Here is a 16,119-nt window from a genome sequence, read left to right on the forward strand (position 1 = left end):
TCAACAACTAGGAACTCCACAACTAAAAACTCCACAGCTAGAAACTCCGCAACTAGAAACTCCACAACTAGAGACTCCGCAACTAGAAAACTCCGCAACTGAAAACTCCACAACTAGAAACTCAAACACTAGAAACTCCACGACTAGAAACTCCGCAACTAGAAACTCCGCAAATAGAAACTCCACAGCTAGAAACGCCACAACTATAAACTCCACAACTAGAAACTCCAGAACTAGAGACTCTACAGCTAGAAAATCCACAAATAGAAACTCCACAACTAGAAACTCCACAACTAGAAACTCTGCAACTAGAAACTCCGCAACTAGAAACTCCGCAGCTAGAAACTCCACAACTATAAACTCCACAACTAGAAACTTCAGAACTAGAGATTCCACAACTAGAGCCTGCACAACTAGAGACTCTGCAGCTAGAAACTCCACAGCTAGAAACTCCACAACTAGAAACTCCACAACTATAGACTCCGCAACTAGAAACTCCACAACTTGAAGCTCTGCAACACGAAATTCTGCAACTAGAAAATCCACAACTATAAACTCAAGTAGAAACTTCCCAACTAGAAACTACACAATTAGAAGCTCCGCAACTAGAAACTCCGCAACTAGAAAATCCACAAATAGAAACTTCACAACTAGAAACTCGACAACAGGAAACTCCACAACTAAGAACTCCACAACTAAAAACTCCACAACTAGAAACTCCATGACTAGAGATTCCATAAGTAGAAACTTCACAGCTATAATTTCAGCAACTAGAAATGCCAAAACTAGAAACTCCACAACTAGGAACTCTGCAACTAGAAAATCTACAACTAGAAACTCCACAACTAGAGACTCTACAACTAGAAACTCCACAGATAGAAACACCACAACTTGAGACTTCGCATTTAGAAACACGGCAACTAGAAACTCCACAACTAGAAACTCTACAACTAGAAACTCCGCAACTAGAAACTCCAATGCTTGAAACTCCACAACTTTAGACTTTGCAACTAGAAACTCGGCAACTAGAAACTTCGCAACTAGAAACTCCACAACGAGAGACTCCATAACTAAAAACTCCACAACTAGAAACTCCACAACTGCAGACTCCACAACTACAGACTCCACAACTAGAAACTCCGCAACTAGAAACCCGACAACTAGAATTTCCACAACTAGAAACTCCACAACTAGGAACTCCTCAACTAGACACTCCGCAACTAGAAACTCCACAACTAGGAACTCCACAACTAAAGACTCCACAACTAGAAACTCCACAGATAGAAGCACCACAACTTGAGACTTCGCATTTAGAAACACGGCAACTAGAAATTCACCAACTAGAAACTCCGCAACTAGAAACTCCACAACTAGAAACTCCACAACTTGAACACCACAACTAGATACTCCACAACTACAAATTTTACAACTAGAAACTCCACAACTAGAAACTCCACAACTAGAGACTCCACAATTAGAGACTCCACAACAAAATCTCCGCAACTAGAAACCCGACAACTAGAAACTCCATAACTAGAAACTCCACACCTATCAATTCCGTATCTTGAAACTCCACAACTAGAAACTTCACAACTAGAAACTCCACAACTAGAAACTCCACAACTAGAAACTCCGCAACTACAAACTCCACAACTAGAAACTCCACGACTTGAAACTCCTCAACTAGACACTCCACAACTAGAAACTCCACAACTAGGAACTCCACAACTAAAGACTCAACAACTACAAACTCCACAGATAGAAGCACCACAACTTGAGACTTCGCATTCAGAAACACGGCAACTAGAAACTCTCCAACTAGAAACTCCTCAACTAAAAACTCCACAACTAGAAATTCCACAACTTGAAACACCAAAACTAGATACTCCACAACTACAAATTCCACAACTAGAAACTCCAAAACTAGAAACTCCACAACTAGAGACTCCACAATTAGAGACTCCACAACAACAACTCCGCAACTAGAAACCCTACAACTAGAAACTCCATAACTAGAAACTCCACACCTATCAATTCCGCATCTTGAAACTCCACAACTAGAAACTTCACAACTACAAACTCCACAACTAGAAACTCTGCAACTAGAAACTCCGCAACTAGAAACTCCACAGCTACAAAATCCGCAACTAGAAACTCTGCAACTAGAAACTCCGCAACTAGAAACTCCACAGCTAGAAAATCCACAAATAGAAACCCCACAACTTGAAACACCACAACTAGATGCTCCACAACTACAGACTCCACAACTAGAAACTCCGCAACTAGAAACTCTGAAACTAGAAACTCCACAACTAGAGACTCCACAACTAGGGACTCCACAACAAAAACTCCACAACTACAAACCCGACAACTAGAATTTCCACAACTAGAAACTCCACAACTAGGAACTCCTCAACTAGACACTCCGCAACTAGAAACTCCACAACTAGGAACTCCACAACTAGAAACTCTGCAACTAGAAACTCCACAACTAGAAACTCCACAACTTGAAACACCACAACTAGATACTCCACAACTACAAATTTTACAACCAGAAACTCCACAACTAGAAACTCCACAACTAGAAACTCCACAACTAGACACTCCACAATTAGAGACTCCACAACAAAAACTCCGCAACTAGAAACCCGACAACTAGAAACTCCATAACTAGAAACTCCACACCTATCAATTCTGCATCTTGAAACTCCACAACTAGAAACTTCACAACTAGAAACTCCACAACTAGAAACTCCACAACTAGAAACTCCGCAACTACAAACTCGACAACTAGAAACTCCACGACTTGAAACTCCTCAACTAGACACTCCACAACTAGAAACTCCACAACTAGGAACTCCACAACTAAAGACTCCACAACTAGAAACTCCACAGATAGAAGCACCACAACTTGAGACTTCGCATTTAGAAACACGGCAACTAGAAACTCTCCAACTAGAAACTCCGCAACTAGAAACTCCACAACTAGAAAATCAACAACTTGAAACACCACAACTAGATACTCCACAACTACAAATTCCACAACTAGAAACTCCACAACTAGAAACTCCACACCTATCAATTCCCCATCCTGAAACTCCACAACTAGAAACTTCACAACTAGAAACTCTGCAACTAGAAATTCCGCAACTAGAAACTCCACTGCTACAAAGTCCACAACAAGAAACTCTGCAACTAGAAACTCCGCAACTAGAAACTCCACAGCTAGAAAATCCACAAATAGAAACTCCACAACTTGAAACACCACAACTAGATGCTCCACAACTACAGACTCCACAACTAGAAACTCGCAACTAGAAACTCTGAAACTAGAAACTCCACAACTAGAGACTCCACAACTAGAGACTCCACAACAAAAACTCCGCAACTACAAACCCGACAACTAGAATTTCCACAACTAGAAACTCCACAACTAGGAACTCCTCAACTAGACACTCCGCAACTAGAAACTCCACAACTAGGAACTCCACGACTTGAAACTCCTCAACTAGACACTCCACAACTAGAAACTCCACAACTAGGAACTCCACAACTAAAGACTCCACAACTAGAAACTCCACAGATAGAAGCACCACAACTTGAGACTTCGCATTTAGAAACACGGCAACTAGAAACTCTCCAACTAGAAACTCCGCAACTAGAAACTCCACAACTAGAAAATCAACAACTTGAAACACCACAACTAGATACTCCACAACTACAAATTCCACAACTAGAAACTCCACAACTAGAAACTCCACACCTATCAATTCCCTATCCTGAAACTCCACAACTAGAAACTTCACAACTAGAAACTCTGCAACTAGAAATTCCGCAACTAGAAACTCCACTGCTACAAAGTCCACAACAAGAAACTCTGCAACTAGAAACTCCGCAACTAGAAACTCCACAGCTAGAAAATCCACAAATAGAAACTCCACAACTTGAAACACCACAACTAGATGCTCCACAACTACAGACTTCACAACTAGAAACTCGCAACTAGAAACTCTGAAACTAGAAACTCCACAACTAGAGACTCCACAACTAGAGACTCCACAACAAAAACTCCGCAACTACAAACCCGACAACTAGAATTTCCACAACTAGAAACTCCACAACTAGGAACTCCTCAACTAGACACTCCGCAACTAGAAACTCCACAACTAGGAACTCCACAACTAAAGACTCCACAACTGGAAACTCCACAGATAGAAGCACCACAACTTGAGACTTCGCATTTAGAAACACAGCAACTAGAAATTCACCAACTAGAAACTCCGCAACTTGAAACACCACAACCAGATACTCCACCACTACAAATTCCACAACTAGAAACTCCACAACTAGAAACTCCACACCTATCAATTCCCCATCTTGAAACTCCACAACTAGAAACTTCACAACTAGAAACTCTGCAACTAGAAACTCCGCAACTAGAAACTCCACAGCTACAAAGTCCGCAACTAGAAACTCTGCAACTAGAAACTCCGCAACTAGAAACTCCACAGCTAGAAAATCCACAAGTAGAAACTCCACAACTTGAAACACCACAACTAGATGCTCCACAACTACAGACTCCACAACTAGAAACTCCGCAACTAGAAACTCTGAAACTAGAAACTCCACAACTAGAGACTCCACAACAAAAACTCCGCAACTACAAACCCGACAACTAGAATTTCCACAACTAGAAACTCCACAACTAGGAACTCCTCAACTAGACACTCCGCAACTAGAAACTCCACAACTAGGAACTCCACAACTAAAGACTCCACAACTAGAAACTCCACAGATAGAAGCACCACCACTTGAGACTTCGCATTTAGAAACACGGCAACTAGAAATTCACCAACTAGAAACTCCGCAACTAGAAACTCCACAACTAGAAACTCCACAACTTGAACAACACAACTAGATACTCCACAACTACAAATTTTACAACTAGAAACTCCACAACTAGAAACTCCACAACTAGAAACTCCACAACTAGAGACTCCACAATTAGAGACTCCACAACAAAAACTCCGCAACTAGAAATCCGACAACTAGAAACTCCATAGCTAGAAACTCCACACCTATCGATTCCGTATCTTGAAACTCCACAACTAGAAACTTCACAACTAGAAACTCCACAACTAGAAACTCCACAACTAGAAACTCCGCAACTACAAACTCCACAACTAGAAACTCCACGACTTGAAACTCCTCAACTAGACACTCCACAACTAGAAACTCCACAACTAGGAACTCCACAACTAAAGACTCAACAACTACAAACTCCACAGATAGAAGCACCACAACTTGAGACTTCGCATTCAGAAACACGGCAACTAGAAACTCTCCAACTAGAAACTCCTCAACTAAAAACTCCACAACTAGAAATTCCACAACTTGAAACACCAAAACTAGATACTCCACAACTACAAATTCCACAACTAGAAACTCCAAAACTAGAAACTCCACAACTAGAGACTCCACAATTAGAGACTCCACAACAACAACTCCGCAACTAGAAACCCGACAACTAGAAACTCCATAACTAGAAACTCCACACCTATCAATTCCGCATCTTGAAACTCCACAACTAGAAACTTCACAACTACAAACTCCACAACTAGAAACTCTGCAACTAGAAACTCCGCAACTAGAAACTCCACAGCTACAAAATCCGCAACTAGAAACTCTGCAACTAGAAACTCCGCAACTAGAAACTCCACAGCTAGAAAATCCACAAATAGAAACTCCACAACTTGAAACACCACAACTAGATGCTCCACAACTACAGACTCCACAACTAGAAACTCCGTAACTAGAAACTCTGAAACTAGAAACTCCACAACTAGAGACTCCACAACTAGGGACTCCACAACAAAAACTCCGCAACTACAAACCCGACAACTAGAATTTCCACAACTAGAAACTCCACAACTAGGAACTCCTCAACTAGACACTCCGCAACTAGAAACTCCACAACTAGGAACTCCACAACTAAAGACTCCACAACTAGAAACTCCACAGATAGAAGCACCACAACTTGAGACTTCGCATTTAGAAACACGGCAACTAGAAACTCTCCAACTAGAAACTCCGCAACTATAAACTCCACAACTAGAAAATCCACAACTTGAAACACCACAACTAGATACTCCACAACTACAAATTCCACAACTAGAAACTCCACAACTAGAAACTCCACACCTATCAATTCCCCATCCTGAAACTCCACAACTAGAAACTTCACAACTAGAAACTCTGCAACCAGAAACTCCGCAACTAGAAACTCCACTGCTACAAAGTCCACAACAAGAAACTCTGCAACTAGAAACTCCGCAACTAGAAACTCCACAGCTAGAAAATCCACAAATAGAAACTCCACAACTTGAAACACCACAACTAGATGCTCCACAACTACAGACTCCACAACTAGAAACTCGCAACTAGAAACTCTGAAACTAGAAACTCCACAACTAGAGACTCCACAACTAGAGACTCCACAACAAAAACTCCGCAACTACAAACCCGACAACTAGAATTTCCACAACTAGAAACTCCACAACTAGGAACTCCTCAACTAGACACTCCGCAACTAAAAACTCCACAACTAGGAACTCCACAACTAAAGACTCCACAACTGGAAACTCCACAGATAGAAGCACCACAACTTGAGACTTCGCATTTAGAAACACAGCAACTAGAAATTCACCAACTAGAAACTCCGCAACTTGAAACACCACAACCAGATACTCCACCACTACAAATTCCACAACTAGAAACTCCACAACTAGAAACTCCACACCTATCAATTCCCCATCTTGAAACTCCACAACTAGAAACTTCACAACTAGAAACTCTGCAACTAGAAACTCCGCAACTAGAAACTCCACAGCTACAAAGTCCGCAACTAGAAACTCTGCAACTAGAAACTCCGCAACTAGAAACTCCACAGCTAGAAAATCCACAAGTAGAAACTCCACAACTTGAAACACCACAACTAGATGCTCCACAACTACAGACTCCACAACTAGAAACTCCGCAACTAGAAACTCTGAAACTAGAAACTCCACAACTAGAGACTCCACAACAAAAACTCCGCAACTACAAACCCGACAACTAGAATTTCCACAACTAGAAACTCCACGACTAGAAACTCCTCAACTAGACACTCCACAACTAGAAACTCCACAACAAGGAACTCCACAACTAAAGACTCCACAACTAGAAACTCCACAGATAGAAGCACCACAACTTGAGACTTCGCATTCAGAAACACGGCAACTAGAAACTCTCCAACTAGAAACTCCACAACTACAAACTCCACAACTAGAAATTCCACAACTTGAAACACCAAAACTAGATACTCCACAACTACAAATTCCACAACTAGAAACTCCAAAACTAGAAACTGCACAACTAGAGACTCCACAATTAGAGACTCCACAACAACAACTCCGCAACTAGAAACTCGACAACTAGAAACTCCATAACTAGAAACTCCACACCTATCAATTCCGCATCTTGAAACTCCACAACTAGAAACTTCACAACTACAAACTCCACAACTAGAAACTCTGCAACTAGAAACTCCGCAACTAGAAACTCCACAGCTACAAAATCCGCAACTAGAAACTCTGCAACTAGAAACTCCGCAACTAGAAACTCCACAGCTAGAAAATCCACAAATAGAAACTCCACAACTTGAAACACCACAACTAGATGCTCCACAACTACAGACTCCACAACTAGAAACTCCGCAACTAGAAACTCTGAAACTAGAAACTCCACAACTAGAGACTCCACAACTAGGGACTCCACAACAAAAACTCCGCAACTACAAACCCGACAACTAGAATTTCCACAACTAGAAACTCCACAACTAGGAACTCCTCAACTAGACACTCCGCAACTAGAAACTCCACAACTAGGAACTCCACAACTATAGACTCCACAACTAGAAACTCCACAGATAGAAGCACCACAACTTGAGACTTCGCATTTAGAAACACGGCAACTAGAAATTCACCAACTAGAAACTCCGCAACTAGAAACTCCACAACTAGAAACTCCACAACTTGAAACACCACAACTAGAAACTCTCCAACTAGAAACTCCGCAACTAGAAACTCCACAACTAGAAACTCCACAACTAGAACCTCCACAACTAGAGACTCCACAATTAGAGACTCCACAACAAAAATTCCGCAACTAGAAACCCGACAACTAGAAACTCCATAACTAGAAACTCCACACCTATCAATTCCGCATCTTAAAACTCCACAACTAGAAACTTCACAACTAGAAACTCCACAACTAGAAACTCCACAACTAGAAACTCCGCAAGTACAAACTCCACAACTAGAAACTCCACGACTAGAAACTCCTAAACTAGACACTCCACAACTAGAAACTCCACAACAAGGAACTCCACAACTAAAGACTCCACAACTAGAAACTCCACGGATAGAAGCACCACAACTTGATACTTCGCATTTAGAAACATGGCAACTAAAAACTCACCAACTAGAAACTCCGCAACTAGAAACTCCACAACTAGAAACTCGACAACTTGAAACACCACAACTAGATACTCCACAACTACAAATTTTACAACTAGAAACTTCACAACTAAAAACTCCACAACAAAAAACTACACAACTAGAGACTCCACAATTAGAGACTCCACAACAAAAACTCCGCAACTAGAAACCCGACATCTAGAAACTTCATAACTAGAAACTCCACACCTATCAATTCCGCATCTTGAAACTCCACAACTAGAAACTTCAAAACTAGAACCTCCACAACTAGAAACTCCACAACTAGAAACTCCGCAACTACAAACTCAACAACTAGAAACTCCACGACTTGAAACTCCTCAACTAGACACTCCACAACTAGAAACTCCACAACTAGGAACTCCACAACTAAAGACTCAACAACTACAAACTCCACAGATAGAAGCACCACAACTTGAGACTTCGCATTCAGAAACACGGCAACTAGAAACTCTCCAACTAGAAACTCCTCAACTAAAAACTCCACAACTAGAAATTCCACAACTTGAAACACCAAAACTAGATACTCCACAACTACAAATTCCACAACTAGAAACTCCAAAACTAGAAACTCCACAACTAGAGACTCCACAATTAGAGACTCCACAACAACAACTCCGCAACTAGAAACCCGACAACTAGAAACTCCATAACTAGAAACTCCACACCTATCAATTCCGCATCTTGAAACTCCACAACTAGAAACTTCACAACTACAAACTCCACAACTAGAAACTCCACAACTAGAAACTCCGCAACTACAAACTCCACAACTAGAAACTCCACGACTAGAAACTCCTCAACTAGACACTCCACAACTAGAAACTCAACAACTAGGAACTCCACAACTAAAAACTCCACAGCTAGAAACTCCGCAACTAGAAACTCCACAACTAGAGACTCCGCAACTAGAAAACTCCGCAACTGAAAACTCCACAACTAGAAACTCAAACACTAGAAACTCCACGACTAGAAACTCCGCAACTAGAAACTCCGCAAATAGAAACTCCACAGCTAGAAACGCCAAAACTATAAACTCCACAACTAGAAACTCCAGAACTAGAGACTCTACAGCTAGAAAATCCACAAATAGAAACTCCACAACTAGAAACTCTGCAACTAGAAACTCCGCAACTAGAAACTCCGCAGCTAGAAACTCCACAACTATAAACTCCACAACTAGAAACTTCAGAACTAGAGATTCCACAACTAGAGCCTGCACAACTAGAGACTCTGCAACTAGAAACTCCACAGCTAGAAACTCCACAACTAGAAACTCCACAACTATAGACTCCGCAACTAGAAACTCCACAACTTGAAGCTCTGCAACACGAAATTCTGCAACTAGAAAATCCACAACTATAAACTCAAGTAGAAACTTCCCAACTAGAAACTACACAATTAGAAGCTCCGCAACTAGAAACTCCGCAACTAGAAAATCCACAAATAGAAACTTCACAACTAGAAACTCCACAACAGGAAACTCCACAACTAAGAACTCCACAACTAAAAACTCCACAACTAGAAACTCCATGACTAGAGATTCCATAAGTAGAAACTTCACAGCTATAATTTCAGCAACTAGAAATGCCAAAACTAGAAACTCCACAACTAGGAACTCTGCAACTAGAAAATCTACAACTAGAAACTCCACAACTAGAGACTCTACAACTAGAAACTCCACAGATAGAAACACCACAACTTGAGACTTCGCATTTAGAAACACGGCAACTAGAAACTCCACAACTAGAAACTCTACAACTAGAAACACCGCAACTAGAAACTCCAATGCTTGAAACTCCACAACTTTAGACTTTGCAACTAGAAACTCGGCAACTAGAAACTTCGCAACTAGAAACTCCACAACGAGAGACTCCATAACTAAAAACTCCACAACTAGAAACTCCACAACTGCAGACTCCACAACTACAGACTCCACAACTAGAAACTCCGCAACTAGAAACTTTGCAACTAGAAACTTCACAACTAGAGACTCCACAACCAGGGACTCCACATCAAAAACTCCGCAACTAGAAACCCGATAACTAGAAACTCCACAACTAGAAACTCCACACCTATCAATTCCGCATCTTGAAACTCCACAACTAGAAACTCCACAACTAGAAACTCCACAACTAGAAAGTGTGCAGCTAGAAAATCCGCAACTAGAAACTCCACAGCTAGAAATTCCGCAACTAGAAACTCTGCCACTAGAAACTCAACAACTAGGAACTCCACAACTAAAAACTCCACAGCTAGAAACTCTGCAACTAGAAACTCCACAACTAGAGACTCCGCAACTAGAAAACTCCGCAACTGAAAACTCCACAACTAGAAACTCCACAACTAGAAACTCCACAACTAGAAACTCTGCAACTAGAAACTCCGCAACTAGAAACTCCGCAGCTAGAAACTCCACAACTATAAACTCCACAACTAGAAACTTCAGAACTAGAGATTCCACAACTAGAGCCTGCACAACTAGAGACTCTGCAGCTAGAAACTCCACAGCTAGAAACTCCACAACTAGAAACTCCACAACTATAGACTCCGCAACTAGAAACTCCACAACTTGAAGCTCTGCAACACGAAATTCTGCAACTAGAAAATCCACAACTATAAACTCAAGTAGAAACTTCCCAACTAGAAACTACACAATTAGAAGCTCCGCAACTAGAAACTCCGCAACTAGAAAATCCACAAATAGAAACTTCACAACTAGAAACTCCACAACAGGAAACTCCACAACTAAGAACTCCACAACTAAAAACTCCACAACTAGAAACTCCATGACTAGAGATTCCATAAGTAGAAACTTCACAGCTATAATTTCAGCAACTAGAAATGCCAAAACTAGAAACTCCACAACTAGGAACTCTGCAACTAGAAAATCTACAACTAGAAACTCCACAACTAGAGACTCTACAACTAGAAACTCCACAGATAGAAACACCACAACTTGAGACTTCGCATTTAGAAACACGGCAACTAGAAACTCCACAACTAGAAACTCTACAACTAGAAACTCCGCAACTAGAAACTCCAATGCTTAAACTCCACAACTTTAGACTTTGCAACTAGAAACTCGGCAACTAGAAACTTCGCAACTAGAAACTCCACAACGAGAGACTCCATAACTAAAAACTCCACAACTAGAAACTCCACAACTGCAGACTCCACAACTACAGACTCCACAACTAGAAACTCCGCAACTAGAAACCCGACAACTAGAATTTCCACAACTAGAAACTCCACAACTAGGAACTCCTCAACTAGACACTCCGCAACTAGAAACTCCACAACTAGGAACTCCACAACTAAAGACTCCACAACTAGAAACTCCACAGATAGAAGCACCACAACTTGAGACTTCGCATTTAGAAACACGGCAACTAGAAATTCACCAACTAGAAACTCCGCAACTAGAAACTCCACAACTAGAAACTCCACAACTTGAACACCACAACTAGATACTCCACAACTACAAATTTTACAACTAGAAACTCCACAACCAGAAACTCCACAACTAGAGACTCCACAATTAGAGACTCCACAACAAAAACTCCGCAACTAGAAACCCGACAACTAGAAACTCCATAACTAGAAACTCCACACCTATCAATTCCGTATCTTGAAACTCCACAACTAGAAACTTCACAACTAGAAACTCCACAACTAGAAACTCCACAACTAGAAACTCCGCAACTACAAACTCCACAACTAGAAACTCCACGACTTGAAACTCCTCAACTAGACACTCCACAACTAGAAACTCCACAACTAGGAACTCCACAACTAAAGACTCAACAACTACAAACTCCACAGATAGAAGCACCACAACTTGAGACTTCGCATTCAGAAACACGGCAACTAGAAACTCTCCAACTAGAAACTCCTCAACTAAAAACTCCACAACTAGAAATTCCACAACTTGAAACACCAAAACTAGATACTCCACAACTACAAATTCCACAACTAGAAACTCCAAAACTAGAAACTCCACAACTAGAGACTCCACAATTAGAGACTCCACAACAACAACTCCGCAACTAGAAACCCTACAACTAGAAACTCCATAACTAGAAACTCCACACCTATCAATTCCGCATCTTGAAACTCCACAACTAGAAACTTCACAACTACAAACTCCACAACTAGAAACTCTGCAACTAGAAACTCCGCAACTAGAAACTCCACAGCTACAAAATCCGCAACTAGAAACTCTGCAACTAGAAACTCCGCAACTAGAAACTCCACAGCTAGAAAATCCACAAATAGAAACTCCACAACTTGAAACACCACAACTAGATGCTCCACAACTACAGACTCCACAACTAGAAACTCCGCAACTAGAAACTCTGAAACTAGAAACTCCACAACTAGAGACTCCACAACTAGGGACTCCACAACAAAAACTCCACAACTACAAACCCGACAACTAGAATTTCCACAACTAGAAACTCCACAACTAGGAACTCCTCAACTAGACACTCCGCAACTAGAAACTCCACAACTAGGAACTCCACAACTAGAAACTCTGCAACTAGAAACTCCACAACTAGAAACTCCACAACTTGAAACACCACAACTAGATACTCCACAACTACAAATTTTACAACCAGAAACTCCACAACTAGAAACTCCACAACTAGAAACTCCACAACTAGACACTCCACAATTAGAGACTCCACAACAAAAACTCCGCAACTAGAAACCCGACAACTAGAAACTCCATAACTAGAAACTCCACACCTATCAATTCTGCATCTTGAAACTCCACAACTAGAAACTTCACAACTAGAAACTCCACAACTAGAAACTCCACAACTAGAAACTCCGCAACTACAAACTCCACAACTAGAAACTCCACGACTTGAAACTCCTCAACTAGACACTCCACAACTAGAAACTCCACAACTAGGAACTCCACAACTAAAGACTCCACAACTAGAAACTCCACAGATAGAAGCACCACAACTTGAGACTTCGCATTTAGAAACACGGCAACTAGAAACTCTCCAACTAGAAACTCCGCAACTAGAAACTCCACAACTAGAAAATCAACAACTTGAAACACCACAACTAGATACTCCACAACTACAAATTCCACAACTAGAAACTCCACAACTAGAAACTCCACACCTATCAATTCCCCATCCTGAAACTCCACAACTAGAAACTTCACAACTAGAAACTCTGCAACTAGAAATTCCGCAACTAGAAACTCCACTGCTACAAAGTCCACAACAAGAAACTCTGCAACTAGAAACTCCGCAACTAGAAACTCCACAGCTAGAAAATCCACAAATAGAAACTCCACAACTTGAAACACCACAACTAGATGCTCCACAACTACAGACTCCACAACTAGAAACTCTGAAACTAGAAACTCCACAACTAGAGACTCCACAACTAGAGACTCCACAACAAAAACTCCGCAACTACAAACCCGACAACTAGAATTTCCACAACTAGAAACTCCACAACTAGGAACTCTTCAACTAGACACTCCGCAACTAGAAACTCCACAACTAGGAACTCCACAACTAAAGACTCCACAACCGGAAACTCCACAGATAGAAGCACCACAACTTGAGACTTCGCATTTAGAAACACAGCAACTAGAAATTCACCAACTAGAAACTCCGCAACTTGAAACACCACAACCAGATACTCCACCACTACAAATTCCACAACTAGAAACTCCACAACTAGAAACTCCACACCTATCAATTCCCCATCTTGAAACTCCACAACTAGAAACTTCACAACTAGAAACTCTGCAACTAGAAACTCCGCAACTAGAAACTCCACAGCTACAAAGTCCGCAACTAGAAACTCTGCAACTAGAAACTCCGCAACTAGAAACTCCACAGCTAGAAAATCCACAAGTAGAAACTCCACAACTTGAAACACCACAACTAGATGCTCCACAACTACAGACTCCACAACTAGAAACTCCGCAACTAGAAACTCTGAAACTAGAAACTCCACAACTAGAGACTCCACAACAAAAACTCCGCAACTACAAACCCGACAACTAGAATTTCCACAACTAGAAACTCCACAACTAGGAACTCCTCAACTAGACACTCCGCAACTAGAAACTCCACAACTAGGAACTCCACAACTAAAGACTCCACAACTAGAAATTCCACAGATAGAAGCACCACCACTTGAGACTTCGCATTTAGAAACACGGCAACTAGAAATTCACCAACTAGAAACTCCGCAACTAGAAACTCCACAACTAGAAACTCCACAACTTGAACAACACAACTAGATACTCCACAACTACAAATTTTACAACTAGAAACTCCACAACTAGAAACTCCACAACTAGAGACTCCACAATTAGAGACTCCACAACAAAAACTCCGCAATTAGAAACCCGACAACTAGAAACTCCATAACTAGAAACTCCACACCTATCAATTCCGCATCTTGAAACTCCACAACTAGAAACTTCACAACTAGAAACTCCACAACTAGAAACTCCACAACTAGAAACTCCGCAACTACAAACTCCACAACTAGAAACATCACGACTAGAAACTCCTCAACTAGACACTCCACAACTAGAAACTCCACAACTAGGAACTCCACAACTAAAGACTCCACAACTAGAAACTCCACAGATAGAAGCACCACAACTTGAGACTTCGCATTCAGAAACACGGCAACTAGAAACTCTCCAACTAGAAACTCCGCAACTAGAAACTCCACAACTAGAAATTCCACAACTTGAAACACCAAAACTAGATACTCCACAACTACAAATTCCACAACTAGAAACTCCAAAACTAGAAACTCCACAACTAGAGACTCCACAATTAGAGACTCCACAACAACAACTCCGCAACTAGAAACCCGACAACTAGAAACTCCATAACTAGAAACTCCACACCTATCAATTCCGCATCTTGAAACTCCACAACTAGAAACTTCACAACTACAAACTCCACAACTAGAAACTCTGCAACTAGAAACTCCGCAACTAGAAACTCCACAGCTACAAAATCCGCAACTAGAAACTCTGCAACTAGAAACTCCGCAACTAGAAACTCCACAGCTAGAAAATCCACAAATAGAAACTCCACAACTTGAAACACCACAACTAGATGCTCCACAACTACAGACTCCACAACTAGAAACTCCGCAACTAGAAACTCTGAAACTAGAAACTCCACAACTAGAGACTCCACAACTAGGGACTCCACAACAAAAACTCCGCAACTACAAACCCGACAACTAGAATTTCCACAACTAGAAACTCCACAACTAGGAACTCCTCAACTAGACACTCCGCAACTAGAAACTCCGCAACTAGAAACTCCACAACTAGGAACTCCACAACTAAAGACTCCACAACTAGAAACTCCACAGATAGAAGCACCACCACTTGAGACTTCGCATTTAGAAACACGGCAACTAGAAATTCACCAACTAGAAACTCCGCAACTAGAAACTCCACAACTAGAAACTCCACAACTTGAACAACACAACTAGATACTCCAAAACTACAAATTTTACAACTAGAAACTCCACAACTAGAAACTCCACA

The sequence above is a fragment of the Rhipicephalus microplus genome, chromosome 8, assembly GCF_043290135.1.
Source record: "Rhipicephalus microplus isolate Deutch F79 chromosome 8, USDA_Rmic, whole genome shotgun sequence".
NCBI classification, from domain to species: Eukaryota; Metazoa; Arthropoda; class Arachnida; order Ixodida; family Ixodidae; genus Rhipicephalus; species Rhipicephalus microplus.